The sequence below is a fragment of the Macaca fascicularis genome, chromosome 5 (genome assembly GCF_037993035.2).
Source record: "Macaca fascicularis isolate 582-1 chromosome 5, T2T-MFA8v1.1".
NCBI classification, from domain to species: domain Eukaryota; kingdom Metazoa; phylum Chordata; class Mammalia; order Primates; family Cercopithecidae; genus Macaca; species Macaca fascicularis.
Window position 1 is genome coordinate 43,130,663 of NC_088379.1, and position 15,251 is coordinate 43,145,913.

Sequence of the window (15,251 nt, forward strand, 5' to 3'; positions counted from 1 at the left end):
GTATGTTGTAGTTGGTGCTCATCCTGAGCCCGTTGGACACTTTCAATAAGTAAGGAATCAATCTGGTTATTCCCAAAAGTTAAAGGTCCTGGCAACGCCTAATGGGAACAAATATGAGTGATGAAAAGGGGACAGTGCAAGAAGTAAGAGCCATAATTAATAAAGAAGATAATTTTTGTAAAGGAGTTTGAGGAAATAATGGTAAAGAAGTTTGAGATATATATTTAGTTACATATACAGCGTATTGGGAATTACTCACAATATTACAAGGGGTTTGAGGCCAATTTTGTAGAACCATAAGAATGGTAAAAAGTTCTCCTTGTTGTACTGATTCAAATGGGTAGTGAGAAATTTTGAATTATCTGATGTCCAGTATCCAGCTTTTCCATTGCTGGAAGCATCAGTAAAAAAGGTAGGACCTTTAGCCAGAGTGTAAGAGATAGGACTATATGGCAATAAAGAATATTGTTGCAGAAAAGCAAATAATTTATTACTAGGATAATGCTGAGAAAAAGAACCAGTATACTCAGCGCAAGTCACTCGCCAACCCTCATGAGTTTCCAATAGAGATTCAATGTATTGATTAGATAATCAGGTAATAATTTTTATAGGGTCAACACCAAGCAACTGACGAGCTCAATGTCTTCCTTTGATAATTAATTCAGCCAATTTATCTATATATGAGTGAATTTTCTTAATGGCTTTATTAGCCAAAAACAGCCACTCCAGAATATTATTATCTTGGTGTAAAACAGCCGTTGGCGAATGGGGAGTATGAAAAAGACACAATGAAAGTGGAAGATTGGGTGCAATATAATCAAGGTGAACTTCACTAATTCTATTTTCTACAAATGACAATTCTTTTTCTGCTACAGGGGATAATTGACGAGAACTATTTAAATCTGAATCTCCTTCCAAAGCAGCAAAAAGATGTCTTAATTTGTAAGTAGGGATGCCTAAGATGGGGCAAAGCCAATTTATGTCTCCTAACAGTTTTTGAAAATCATTAAGGGTTAAAAGTTGGTCTCTTTGAATTTGAACTTTTTGTGGCTGAATATGCTTTTCTGCTAAAAGGTATCCCAAATATTGAATAGGAAATTGAGTCTGTATTTTCTCAGAAGAAATACGTAAACTATATTGAGTTAATTGTTGTTATAAGACCTGAAAAACTTGACCTTGTAGGACTTCGTCAGGAGTTGCTAATAGAATATCATCCATATAATGGTATATTAACACAGTAGGGAATTGACTTCTAACAGGGTTTAAGGCTCTATGAACAAACTCTTGACATAAAGTAGGACTATTAAGCATACCTTGAGGAAGATCTTTCCATTGATATCTTTCAGTAGGCTGTCCATTATTATTTTCGGGAACAGTAAAGGCAAATTTTTCACAATCTTGGGGTTGTAACGGGATAGTAAAAAAAAAAAAAAAATCTTTAAGATCTATAACTATTAATTTCCAATTTTGTGGGATAAGAGCTGGATTAGGAAGCCCAGGTTGTAAAGTCTCCATAGGTTGAATACAAGCATTTACAGCTCTAAGATCAGTTAATAAGTGTCTTTTTCCACTTTTCTTTTTAATGATAAACACAGGGGAATTCCATGCAGAAGTACTTGGTTCAATATGCCCCTTGGCCAATTGTTCCTTAACTAAATTCTTTAAAGCCTTAAGTTTTTCTTTAGATAATGGCCACTGCTCCACCCAAATAGGAGTTGTAATTTTCCACTTCAATTGTAAAGTTTGAGGCTTGTGGACAGTGGCTAAGAATTTAAAGGATTGTAGCCCATTTTGAACATCATATTTTTGGCAGCTGAAGAAATATGAGGAATGCTTAAAAAGGCACCAAAATGTTGTAAAAGATCATGGCCCCAAAGGTTAATATTAATGGGAACAATATAAAATAACACTTTTCCTTGTTGTCCTTCAGGTCCTACACAGCTCAGGAACTTGACACTTTGGTAGACTACAGAAGCAGTACCTATGCCAGATAGAGTAACCGATACTTGTTTCTTTTTCCAATGATCAGGCCATTGAGCCAAACATATAATAGATATATCCACTCCAGTGTTGACTAATCCCTCAAAAAGTATCCTATTAATTTGTAATGAACATAAAGGTTTTTGATCAGAAACTAAAGTTTCCCAGAAAACAGTTTTCCCAGTACTACCGAAACCTCCTTGATGAGACACATCTCTAGATAGGAAAGGAAAAAAAAGGCAATAAAAGCAATTGTGCAATACGTTCCCCTGCCTCTAGGCACATAAATTGTGAGACTTGTACCATAATAAGGATTTCATCAGTAAAATCAGGATCAATAATTCCTGGGACCACCATTAACCCCCATATAGCTCTGCTGCTTCGACCTAACAAAAGTCCTACATGTCCCTTTGGCAAAGGGCCACACACTTCAGTAGTTAACTTATATATTCCTCCATTAGGAGACAGAGTATAAAGTTGAGTAATAACTAAGTCAGCAGCAGCATTTTGCTTAGTTGCAGCATAAAGCTGGGAAACGGGTAGGGGGTGATACCCTTAAGGATGACTCGAAGTCATTCCCTGATGTTGTAAGCCATCGCTCACTGGGTATTGTGGTAGGCCTGCATTGTAATTGTTGGGGGCCCAAGCTTGCGGGCCCCGGTTCCCATTTTCCCATAAATTTCCACTCTTATCAGTTTTTGAACGACATTCATTTGTCCAATGTTGACCTTTTCCACATCATTTGCACTCCCCAGCAGGTAACTTTTTCTCTTTAGTAGTCGGGAAGCCCAGTTTTTTCCAGCATTCTTTCTTAAAATGACCAGGTTTCCCGCATTGAAAACATACACCTTGTTTAGAATTACTCTTTAAGGCCTTAGAAAGTGCTCCATCGAACAATTGAGCATTGTAAATAGCTCCTCCAACGCCTGCACAAGCCCGAATATACTCATCTAAATTAGCTTCACTGGCCTTTAAAGGTCTTAATAATTTTTGTTGCACCTTTCATTTCTTTCAAAAATTTAAATTGTAGGGCTGTAAAAGTCACATTCTGGCCACCGTTTGGGAACTGTGCATTGGGGCCGAAAGCAGCCCGTGTTATTGGGAATAGATCTAATTCCTCAAAATCATCCTTTTCCTTTTATTCCTTCTTTTCTCCTACAGGAGGAAAAGGCACAGAGAAAACCTGACCTTACATAGGCAAAGAGGTTGGAGGTGTAGGCAAAGGGAAATCTTTTTCCAAAGGAGCAGAAGGGAAGGTAACAGGGAAGGCTCGTGGCAGAGAGATAGGAGAAACAGGAGCAGCGGCACCTTGCAATTTTAACAACTGTTGTAGCATCTCTAAAATATGCTGCAAATCAGAGTTTCCTTCAGATGAAGGGGGCATTAGCTCTTCTTCCAATTCCTTGTCCTCAGCAACCAGGGCATAAATATATTCCTCTCTAGGATCATTCCTCTCTAAAGCTTCAGATGCCTCACCTCCAGTGGCAGTATCGCCACACTCTGAGTCAGTTTTAAGTAACTCTAATGCCTGAGTGATAGAACTACACAAAGTCCACAAAGTCAGAGGCATCATTTGCCCTTGCTGATGAGCTTGACACAGGACTTTAACCACTGATAGCCATTCCTTTTGATTCAACTGCACTTTGGTTTGATATTGAAACCAATAACAATGTTGTTCAACATGGGCAAACAATCGCTTCAAAGTCTTTTCTTTTACTTCTACTCCTATAGACATCAACAGTCCCTGGAGTAACCACAAATATTCAGAAGGCAGAGAGGTGGGATTCCCCATAATTTTCCCATGGGTCCCTCTTCTTTATTTACCTGCCCGGGGTGTTCCCCCTCCGATTCCTTGCTCTTGTGGAGCCACGGACCCTGCTCGCTGTGCCAGATGTTGGGGTCCACGTGTTTCCTAAATAAAGGAATGAACACACAAGACAACACAGGATGAGACAAACATGGCGGCCACCCCGAACGGCATACTCTGCTTTATTTTATACAATCAGTTGTGGAATGTTGCCAAGTCACAAGTCACGTGTTGTTTTTCTGACCTTTTCCTGACTTTCTGGTTTTTCAAGATGTTTACACATTAACCAGTCCCCAGGGCCTGCTGTTTGCAGCTGGCTCCTTTGTCCTCCCTGTTTGCAGGGAAGGAATGCCCTGTTTTGTTTGCAAGAGCAGGACTTACCGGGAACATCTCGTTTGCAAGCATGTAGTCCTCTACATCAGTCTTCTTGAGTATTCCCTCAAATAAGTTTTCCAAACTTTTAGATTTCTCTTTTTCCTCAGGAACACCAAATATTCTTATGTTTAGTAGTTTAACATAATCCCAAACTTCCTGGAGGCTTTGTTCATTTTTTTAATTTCTTTTTTCTTTGTCTTTGTTGGATAGGGTTAATTTAAAAGCTTTGTTTTTGAGCTCTGAAGTTCTTTCTTCTACTTGTTCAAGTCTACTGTTGAAAGTTTCCAGTGTAGTTCACATTTCATTAAGTGGGTCTTTCATTTCCAGAGGTTGTGATTGTTTTTTAGTTATGATATCTATTTCTCTGGAGATTTTCTCATCTGTATCATATATATATCTATATATATGTGTATATATACACACACACATATATAAAAATTCCTTTAAGTTGGGTTTCACCTTTCTCTGGTGTCTTCTTAAGTAGCTTATTATCTCAGAAGGCAACCTTGAATTCTTCTGATTTTTTTTTTTTCCTTGCAATTTAGAAATTTCCTCTTGGTTTGGATCCATTGCTGGTGAGCTAGTGTGATCTTTTGGGAATGTAGTAGAAACTTATTTTGTCAATTACCAAAATTGTTTTCCTGGTTCCTTCTCATTTGGGTGGACCATGTCAAATAGAAGGTCTGAGACTTAAGGGCTGCTGTTCATATTCTTTTGTCCCATGGGGTGATCCCTTGATGTGGTGCTCTCCCCCTACCCCTAGGGATGAAGCTTCCTGAATGCCAGTCTGCAGTGATTATTATTACTCCTCTGGGATTTGCTGTCCTGTGGAACTACCAGGCTCTGGGCTGGTACTGGGGAGTGTCTGCAAAAAGTCCTGTAGTGTGATTCATCTTCAGGTCTGTCAGCTGTGGATACCAGCACCTGTTCTGGTGGAGGTAGCAGGGCAGTGAAGTTTACTCTGTGAGAGTCCTTGGATGTAGTATTGTTTACTGTGTGATTTCTTCAAATGCTGATTATACTAGCAGGGAAGTTGTCACATAGACAGACTCAGGCCTCTGGCTAGACAGGATTTTACAGGCAGTGAAATTAGTTGCTGTCTTCTCCTTCCTTGGAGCAGGGTTGTTCTGTTATGAGTTGCTGTAATGACTTTAGTTGATTGGCCTCTAGGAGGTGGCTCTTTCAAGACAGCACCAGCTGTGGTAGTCTAGGTGGATCCAAGTTTGCCCTAAGATCATCTGGATAAGAGTTTGGGTTTGTCAGGTGATGGACAGGGTCATAGTGCTCCCCAAAGTTTATGTCTTTTGTCTTCAGCTACCAGGTTAGATAGAGGAAAACCATCAGGTGGGGGCAGGGCTAAGCCCACCCAGGGCTTAGTCTGAGCTCAGACTCTCCTTGTATGGGGCTTGCTGTAGCTACTGTGGGGAATGGGAGTGGTTCTTAGGCCAACAGAGTTATGTTCCCAGGGGGATTATGGCTGCTCTGCTGCTTTGTTCAAGTTGCCCAAAGAGTGGAGAAAAGGCATCAGTGACAGGCCTCACCCAGCTTCCATGCAGGTGGTAAGGTCAGTCTTACACCTGCCATCCTTCCTCAACAGTTAACAGAGCCAAATTTATATCCAGGCCTCTGCTGCACAGGGCTGAGATCTTGCCCCATGCCACAAGTCTATCCACTGAGAAGGCAAGCCAGGCTTTCAGGTCTTACCCCTTCCTGTGTGTTGTGACTTCTGTGCTCCTATCTGCACTTCCTGCTCTCACTCCCTGGATTCTACCCAGGGAAATGTGTGCTCTCTTGAAATTATTACAAAGTTCACCCGGATGTCTCTTTCTCCCTGTGACCCTTTCCCAATTCCACTGGCTGTCCTCCCCAAAGACCTCTGTGAGAGAAAGTCAGAAGTGACTTCCCTTTGCTTCTCTGAGGACTAGGAGTGCCTGCAGGGCTCTTCCTGCTGCTTCTTCTATTTTTATATTTTGCTCGGCTCTCTAAAATAATTTCAGCTCTAGGTGAGGTTCAACCTTTCCTCCCATGATCTGGATTTTCAGGTTCCCTAGTGAGGATGTGTTCAGAGGTGGACTTTCCCTCTCTTACACTTTGGGCACCCACAGTTTTTCAGCTATCTCGGAGTTTACAGCCACAGGCCACTTCTTTCAAAGGTTCTGTGGATGCTTTAAGTTTTATTGGTATGTTCCTGCAGCGGTTCTTGGAACAAAAGTTCACGATGTGAGTCTCCACATGTTGCTCTGTCAGTCCGAGTGGGAGCTGCCTTCCTCCTTGTTTTAATTACTGTAGAGGAATATCACTGAAAGCTATCCAGTACACTTTAATTTTAAAAGTGGGGATAGTGTCTAAACATTATTTTTATCAACAGTGAAGGGCATAACTTATTGGTGAGTTATAAAACAAATCAGTGAGATTTCACTTTTAAGATGGTTAAACCATTAAAAGGAATATAAGCTGGTAAAAATGTTTTTCTTAAAAGCAAATTGGATGTAATAAGTCTTAAATTGTGTATATCCTTTAAATCGGAAGTAATGTATATTAAATTGTATATATCCTTTAATCTGTATTTTTACTTCTAATAGCATCTTAAAGATAAGAGAAATATATATGGAAATATATTATTTTTTGATATTTTACTAGCAAAAAATAAGTATGCAACCTAAATGTACCATAGTATGATAATAAATGTAGTAAATTAAATATGATTTACATTTATTTGAAATCTTATGTTGCTATTAAATATCATGTATGATGAGATGGGATCATGGTAAATATATATATAATAGTAATTTTAAATAATGTATTTGCATGTATATAAAGACTGTTTTTATAAATGCATTCAATTAAGTCTGAACTTCTACAATGTGCCAGTCACTCTTTTAAAGTGATGCAAACACTTGGATGTAAAAGACACTGGGATACAAGAGCTCCATCCTTGCAAACTGGATTTTAAGGCTTAGTTTGAAAATACTTGGTAAGGAAATGAATGATATTTTAATTTAAACTAATTTTGATACATATGTGGTTAAAACTTCAAGTCTCTTGAAATAATTCTTACTACTTAGCATCTGGAAAAAGGAGATAGAATGGCTGAGTGTTCTTAGTGAATATTGGTGCACTAATACAGCCTTAGCTCATAAACTAATTGATTCAGATTGGCTGAGATTGAGTTGACTTGTATACATTTCTTAATCTCCCCAAGGCTCTTTCCTCTTCATAAAACAAAGGGCTAAATAAATTTGTATTTGCTGAATTGTAAGATTTTGAAATAATACAATCTAAGTATTCAGCATCATAACCTATTTTAAATTCTCAAAACATTATTCTCAAAAAATAATTATTAATTCTTAGAAGAGCAGGTGTGAAGGAGAGAATGGAAAGTGAGGAGAAACAGCCAAAAGCTTCAATGGGGGAACACAGGAACTAGCTTTGACACAAAATATGATGTGCTAAACTCTGCTTAGCTTGAGAATGAAGGATAATATTACTGAAGATTCCTTAGAGCAGATGATATTTGACTTTGTCCTTAAAGGCAGGGTTTTGCTGTCTGAAGAAGAAAAAAAAAAGGCATTTTCACACACAGGTATTATTTTTGGAGATATGATGGTAAGTAGATCGTATGCCATTTTGGGGAATATTTTACTTAAAAAGACAGTTTTGTGATACCTTTTGGTTTTAAAAGAACAATGTTTGTGGTATTGTTGGTAGAGGTGTTGATTTTTCTTTTTTTCCTTGCCAAGTTCTTTTCTCCTAATTTCCACTTATTTTCTCTTTTGGCCAAACTGCTTTGATTAACCTAACTCTAGGCCTAAATAGCTGAAGACATTAATGATTCTCTGGAAACAGGACTTGGCAGTAATAATTCCTAGCTTGAACTTGGGAACAAGATTTGGGGAAGCTTGCTAATACTTTCTGGCATGGAGCCTGGCTAAAAAACTTACAACAAATACAGTTTCTTCAAATGAAGAATAAGAATATAGTTAATGGCTGTAGAAAAATCCCCCAATGGGGAGTCTCGGTCCATCTTTAACATCTGCAACTTTTTAAAGAGAATATTTCTTTTAATAATAAGACTGGCCTTTAAATTAGTTGAAGAGTGTATGTCTCAAGTTAAAAATAGATTAATTCACCTGGTTTACAATAGAGTAGTTAAAATGTATGCACAAAACATGTGTTGGAAACAGAAAGTGTGACCAACTTTCAGCAATATTATTTATTTATTTATTACTTTTCTTTTTCCAATATTTATTTTAGGTTCAAGGGGTACATATGCAGATTTTTTTTTCCTATGGATAAATTGCATACTGTAAAGATTTGGTGTACAGAATATTTTATCACCCCAGCAGTCGGTCTAATACCCACTAGGTAGTTTTCAATTCTCACTCTCCTCCTATCCTTCACCCTCAAGTAGATCCTAGTGTCTATTGTTCCCTTCTTTGTGTCCATGTGTACTCAGTGCTTAGTATCCTTTTATAAGTGAGAACACGTGGTATTTGGTTTTCTGTTCCTGTGTTAACTCCTTAGGATAATGGCCTCCAACTCCATGCACGTTGTTGCAAAGGACATGATCTCTTTTGGTTTTTTGTGTATTTTTGAGTCAGAGTCTTGCACTGTCGCCCTGGCTGGAGTGCATTGGCATGATTTTGGCTCAATGCAACCTCTGCCTCCCAGGTTCATTCGATTCTCCTCTCTCAACCTCCAGAGTAGCTGGGATTATAGGCGTGCACCACCAAGCCTGGCTAATTTTTTGTATTTTTAGTAGAGACAGGGTTTCTCTATGTTGAACAGGCTGGTCTTGAACTCCTTGTGATCTGCCTACCTCAGCCTCCCAAAGTGCTGTGATTAGAGGTGTGAGCCAACATGCCCAACTGATCTGATTATTTTTTATGGCTATGTAGCATTCTATTGTGTATATATACCACATTTTTTCTTGTCCAGTCCACCACTGATGAGCATCTAGATTGATTTCAGGCCTTTGCTGTTATGAATTGTGCTGTGATGAACATACACATGCATATGTCTTTAAGGTAAAATATTTGTACTCCTTTCAGTATATATCTATTTATGGGATTGCTGAGTCAAATAGTCATTGTATTAAGTTCTCTGGAAAATCTCCAGACTGCTTTCCGCAGTGACTGAACTAATTTACATTTTTACCAACAGTATATAAACATTTCCTTTTCATCTGCAGTCTCATCAGCATATGTCATTCTTTTAACTTTTTAATAATACCCATTCCGACTGGTGTGAGATGATATCTCATCATAGTTTTGATTTACATTTACCTAATAGTTAATAATATTGAGAATTTTTTCATATGCTTGTTGGCCAGGTGTATGTCTTATTTTGAGAAGTGTCTGCTCATGTCCTTTGCCCATCTTTTAATGGGATTGTTTGTTTTTTCTTATTGATTTGTTTAAGTCCCTTGTAGATTCTCAATATTAGACCTTTGTCAGATGCACAGTTTGCAAATATTTTTCCCATTCTACAGGTCAACTGTTTACTCTGTAAGTTTATTTTGCTCTGCAGAACCTCTTAAGTTTAATTAGGTCCACTTGTCAATTTTTGTTTTTGTTGCAATTGCTTTTGGAGTTTTCATCCTGAATTCTTTGCCGGGGCCAACATCCAGCATGGTATTTCCTAGGTTTTCTTCTAGAGTTTTTATAGTTTAGCAGTAGAATTTAAAAGGCATGGTAAATATTTCTGTTTGGGTCTCAGAACTCATTAATGCCTGGTCACTCAAGTCATGGTCAAAGCTTTGATAGCCTCTTTAAAAAATTATCCCATAGCTCTTTTCTCTCTGGTGAAGTCTAAGTAAGGCAGCTGCTACTTCTGAAAACAAAAGCACTTATAGAAATGTCATTTTTTTTTCAATTTTCATATGAGACAGGCTCATTTGCTATAAAAACTTTAGCTTTCCAAGGCAATTCCACTCCTCCCACCTCCATACTTTTCTCAGTCTGTAAATGTATCTTCTTGAAGTAGAAGAAATGAATCCAAAATTGTTTGTTTTAGGGATAAGAATGTAGTAGACAGCCTCTAATATAGTACCATAGTACCCAATGATTTCTACCTCCCAGTGTACGCACTCTTGTATAATCCCCTCCCCTTTAGTGTGGGCTGGATTTATTAACTGCCTTCTACCAAATAGAACACACAATAAGTTATGTGATACCAGTTCTATCTGAGATTAGAATATTACAGGTCATGACTTCCATCTTGGATTCTCTCTCTCTCTCTCTCACACACACACACACACACACACACACACACACACACACACACACATTCCTTCTTGAATTGCATGTTCTGGGGAAAGGCAGCTGTAATGTCATAAGGCAGCCTTGTAGAGAGTCTAACATGAGTGAAATTGAAGCAGATTTTTCCCCAGTTGAGACTTCGGAAAAGATGAAAGTCCTGGCTGACAACTTTACTGCAGTCTCATAAAAACAAGGTCTTTCTGAAAGACCTTGAGACAGAGGCACCCAGCTCAGCCACCTACAGATTCCTGACCCACTGAAACTTTGAGATAATACATTTTTATTGTTTTAATATGTATGGTTCAAGGAAATTTAAAGAAGGATTTGACAAAGATTTTCTCACAGGGCAAGATAATAAATATTTAGGCTGTAGGCAATACTGAATCTATCACAGCTCAAAATATGTCATTGTACCATGAAAACAGTCATAGATAATACAGAAACAAAAAGGGATGACTGTATGACTCTCTTTCAAGATAACTTTATTTACAAAAAGAGAAACTGGTTCATGAGCTGCAGTTTTCAGACACCTTATTTAGAGGAAATGCCAATAAGAATAAAACAGGAGGGATAAGTAAAATAAGAAGTGTTCTAAATGGCTTGAGGCCTATAACTTCTATCTAGTTCTATAAGTATGTAAAAAATGTTTGTTATTTTTTTCTTCCTTTTTTCCTTCTTTCCTTTATTCTTTTTCTCTTTTATGACCTCACTTTTTCACTTTTGCTTTTCTCCCTCTCCTTCCTTTTTAAAGCGTCCTCTGCTTTTTGCTTCTCACTCACCCTCTGTGAAATAGTTGCAAACTTGATTTACCATTACCTGGACAAATCACCAAATCTTTTATTAATACTTCCTATGTTATGAATATTAGATGCTTTTATGTCTTTTTATAAGGACATTCAACTGTGAAATATATTGGTATTAATAAGTTAAAAATTTTAAAGTGCATCTCCTTCCATTTTTCTTTAATATTGTAGTTGTAATTCCTGGGCTAAGCTCGACCACTAAGAGATCTAAGTTATTTTACTGATGTCATATGCTTTTATTCAGAAATAACCATCATACTATGATGATCTCTTTCTCTGTTTCTGTTGCTCTCTGTCTCTCTCTCTCTGTCTCTCTCTAGATTATATTGACATCTAGCAGAACCCAACTCCAAAGAATAATATACAGAAGAAGTTAGATCTCATCATGATGGGTGGAAAAATAAAATGTCTGAAGATTGGAGAGCAGCTACAGAATGCTGCACCATTTCTTTAAGAGAACAATTAATTCTGAGAATCTTAATGTGGAAGATAATGAATAAATATAGTTTAATTTGTATTTTCTATGTCTGTCTCTCCTATAAGCCACAAAGCTTCTTGCTATTAAAAAAATAAATGTATCAATGTTTGTAAAACTGTTTTCTCATCTGTAAAATGAGAATCATGTTGGTATACACATGTCGAGATTTTTGTAAGGATTAAGTAATATGTGAGGAGGTACATATCACATTCAAAATGGATATGAACGTTCATTTAGGAATCAGTAATATAAAAAGCCTTATGGTAGATAATGTTTATTGAATTATTTCCAGTTTGAGCACCTCAATTTCCATATAAGATTATTTCAAATACTACCAACTATTCTCTTATCATGTCTTGGCTAAAACATTGAATTTCATTCCATTTGCCTCTATGCTAGAAGGGCAACCTATTCTTTATCCCCATTTGGAACTTTGTATGAATATGTAATGCCTGGTAGCTCAAACGGCACAGTTATAAAAAAGATGGAAATCTTTAATTTTGTTCTAGACTTTGATGCCAGGGCTGTAGGCTAATCAACTGTGGCAATTGTTTCTGTATAATTTTCTAATTTCAGTTAAGACCATTTAGTTTACCAGTGAAGTCCCTCAGTGTTAGAAGCCAAGGCATTTACTTCTGAGCAGTAATAATACCTTCTAATAGCTATGTTAATATCCTAGGGGAAGTAGAAGCCTCGGTGGTCTCTTCAATAATTAAAACAAAATTTTGTGTAAATTCATTAAAACAGAATGTACATGGGGCCTGGAAGATGCTTGGTATGTGGTAGGTACTAAAATGTTTGTTGACAGTATCTAGAAATAAATAGGTGTTTGAAAGTTTAATGCATCTACGTATATTATTTTCCATACTGGGATAATTTTGAAAGCCAAAAGAAAATGTATCAGTGACACAGGCATAAACAGGATCTGTCCTAAGTGAAATAGGATTTATGTGAATGCTAATGCAAGTTTATATATTTTAGTGGTCTACATCTTTTGGTGTATTAGACAGTTGCACTTTATAGAAGCCAAATAATTAAACAATATGGAACATTCTCTTTGAACCTACTAATTATTTTGAGAAGTCAAAAATCAACATGTATATTTTTCTATTTTCAGAAGTAAGCTCTAAATTTGTTCCTCTGGAGTAACATGATGACCATTCTGGCTGAGTATTACTGAGAATTTGTAGGTTATGACTGAAAAAACAATTCAGAGAGAACTTAACTTCAAATCTTTGTATAGTGTGTGTTCATGGGGTAAGTAAAAGATAAATTTGCAAAGCCACCCAAAGTTTTTGGGTATTCCTGATTAGTTAAGTCAATTTTAATATCAGTTTCTAGGGGCTTTGTAATCAAATTATTCAGAGACACAACGTTCCAGATGAAAACAAAATGTAATCTTCCACTACAGATGTGTCTTTTGGAGTCTTTATCTGTCAATAAATTTTGTTAACTGACAAGAAAAATAATACATAATATGTGCTAATCTTTATTTTCTTTTGAAATTATATCTTTTTTTGGTCATACATTTAAAGGATAAGCTTGCAACTGAAGCTTAGAGAATTGTATCTGTTTAGGATTGAATAATTTGAGAAGGGAATGATTATTTCATGATCATTTTGGCAAACAGCAGCCTGGATATTATTTAATTAAAGGCAGTCCATAACTCCAGTTCCTGGAGGAAAAATATGGCAACCTAGTCCTTTAAATCTTGAGACTCGAAAACTAAAATATTATTAGTACCACTGAAATAAGCATTTGAAATTTTACCACCTGCCACTCATAGTTACAATTTCAAGTGGTTTTCATATTTTGATTATGAAAGGCAAGCACAAGTACTATTATCAGTGACATAAAAAGCTTATTTTGTATAATAAACTGTGATCACAGTTTGATGATACTTTTCTCTCATAGCAAATATCATTTTTTCAAAGTCTTAGTTTTCTCTCAATGTAATTGATATTTCCATTGTAATTTTACATTACTCTTGCTCTTTAAATTATTCCTTGAATAAAATGATACATTAAAAATCTTTACAGAGCAACTTATTCTAATCATCCCATTTAAATTTTGTATTTCTTATGTTTTATAACAAATGAATTATGTAGTTTACTCTTAGTAGTAGAAGCATCTCCAGAGTAATATTTACTTAGTACTATGGTCTGCCATTACACAGATGAGTTAAAAACTCTGAGTCATTTGTATGCCTTTAAATTGTCTTTCTGGATGAATTAGGACTCAATTGAATTCCTAATTTTGAGAATATGTTTATAACTTTAACGAGCTTTATTCAGTTTAAATTAAAATCAAGCAAAGGCTGGTGCAGTGGCTCATGCCAGTAATCCTAGTGTTTTGTGAGGTTGAGGTGGGAGGATCACTTGAGGCCAGGAGTTTGAGAACAGTCTGGACAACATAGCAAGAGCTAATCTCTACAAAAACAATTTTAAAAAGTTAACCAGACATTGTGACATACGCTTGTAGTCTTGGCTACTTGGGGGGCCAAGGTAGGGGGATCACTTGAGGCCAGTTGTTTGAGATTACCATGAGCTATGATCACACCACTGAACTCCAGACTGGGCAACAGAACAAGACCCTGTTTTTCATTTTTGTTTTTAAATCAACCACAAAAATTCAGTGTAACCCATAATATTTAATACTTATTTGACACTTATTCAGAATTAAGCATTATCGCAAGTGTTTCATGGGGTTGGCAAACTACATCTCACAGACCAAGTTCAGCACTGCTGTTTGTTTTTGTAGATACCGTTGTTTCTTTTTAAGTTGGCCACACCTATTAATTTTCATATTTCCTATCGCTGCTTTCATGCTACCACAGCAGAGTTGACTAGTTACCACAAAGACTGTATGTCCTATAAAGCATCAAATATTTACTATATGATCCTTGAGAGAAATAGTTTGCTAACCACTATATTAGCATTTTGATCTCCTCACCAACCCTACAAAGTATTATTTCACCATAATCTCTGTTGTAAAGAAGAAAATGGTGTACGTAACTTGTCCAAGTTCATGCTTCCACTAAATGGAGGAACACAAATTTATTCAGGCAACTGGTTCAACCAGTCTCCATTCTCAACTATGCCAAACTGCAGCTCACATGGAGCATTACGTCTCTCACCTATCAAGGAACAATTATTCCAACAGACATTAGGTTTTTTTTTTTTTTTAATTGGCTGGGCATAATAGTTTTTCCCCAAAGCATAAAATTTCTTGCAATTGTAGATTGGAGATTAAGAATAAACTTCTGGCCAGTTGGCATTGTTTGCATTGATTTCTGATAGCAAAATTCTCTGTATTTGTAATATAAAATGGATCTTTTATATTGTTCTCAGAAGAATTTGATGTGAATGATATATATATATATAACATTTTATATAATATCTATGGTTTAGCTGGCTTAAGACAAATAACAATGAAAAAAGCAAATATAAAAAGAGTCTATACCCTCAAACATTTCCTTGTCTCCACAGCAGTTATGGGAGACACTTAGAAAATAATAGTAATTAGTGAAAATAATAGAAAATGTCATC

The 15,251-nt window shown here is 36.5% G+C and overlaps 1 long non-coding RNA gene across 1 annotated transcript in view; it reads left to right on the forward strand.

Annotated features, from left to right (window-relative positions):
* The window catches only part of LOC135970788 (uncharacterized), a 95,980-nt gene extending 82,247 nt beyond the window's left edge, over positions 1-13,733 (forward strand). Inside the window, exon 3 of the long non-coding RNA XR_010586640.1 lies at positions 11,546-13,733. This is a non-coding gene — a long non-coding RNA (uncharacterized lncRNA). The remainder of the gene's footprint in view (positions 1-11,545) is intronic.
* Positions 13,734-15,251: the final 1,518 nt, after the last annotated feature.